We start from the raw sequence: 904 nt of genomic DNA on the forward strand, positions 1-904 counted from the left end.
TTGGTGCCATTTTGGTGTCTTTGACTTCTTTTCGTTACTTATTTTCAAAAGTCCCTTTTTTATCTATTAAACGTTTCATAATCGACGGTCGTACCTATTTATGCTTATGTATTTTCATGTGTTTCTTTTTTCAGGTTTCTTTTTCAGCAAAAAGAGTTCATCTCAGAAGTGTTGTAGATTACATATTTCTTTTACTGTAGAAATGATGTAGTGTGCTTAGACGGGCGCTTTTGAGTTTGAACCAAATTATGATAAACAGTAAAACAAAACTTGAAGAGTTCTTTGTATTTGATAATTATAAATATTTATGTATTTATAATTATGAGGTGCATAATTGGATCGATTCAGTTTTCTTTTCCAGTTCTATGTAATACAGTGAAGTGCAATTTACTGTATAATTAGTTCTGTAGTATAAAATTGTGATACTTTTCACAATTCGCGTTTATTCGGTAGTGCTTGTGTAGAATAGTGATTTTAATCTTATTTTTTAGTTAAGTAACGTTGTTTATTAATCATAACATTTTCAGATTTTTTAATTAATACAGTAAGTATGTAATATTTGTTATTCCTAATTAATTCTTTCGTTCCAGACTTATTTCTGCAAACCCAGTATTGGCTCTTGAGTGAAATATCATGTAAATTTAACTTGCATAACATTATATTGATACTCCATATAAAACAAGATATTCCACAGGAATATCTCGTTTTCTTGGGTCATCAATTTGATGTTATGCATGAAACATAGTAATGATTCAAAAGTCAATATGTTTGCTACATAATATTTATCTATATCTAATTATATTTGATGTTCTAGATAGATGATGATTCCTAAGTAGACTGAATTCTAGTTCACCAGTTTACGTATCATCAAGATGCTTTTATCGTGTGGTCTATATCTCCTTTC

This window comes from Nicrophorus vespilloides, unplaced genomic scaffold (genome assembly GCF_001412225.1).
Source record: "Nicrophorus vespilloides isolate i.1.1-1 unplaced genomic scaffold, Nicve_v1.0, whole genome shotgun sequence".
Taxonomy (NCBI): Eukaryota; Metazoa; Arthropoda; class Insecta; order Coleoptera; family Silphidae; genus Nicrophorus; species Nicrophorus vespilloides.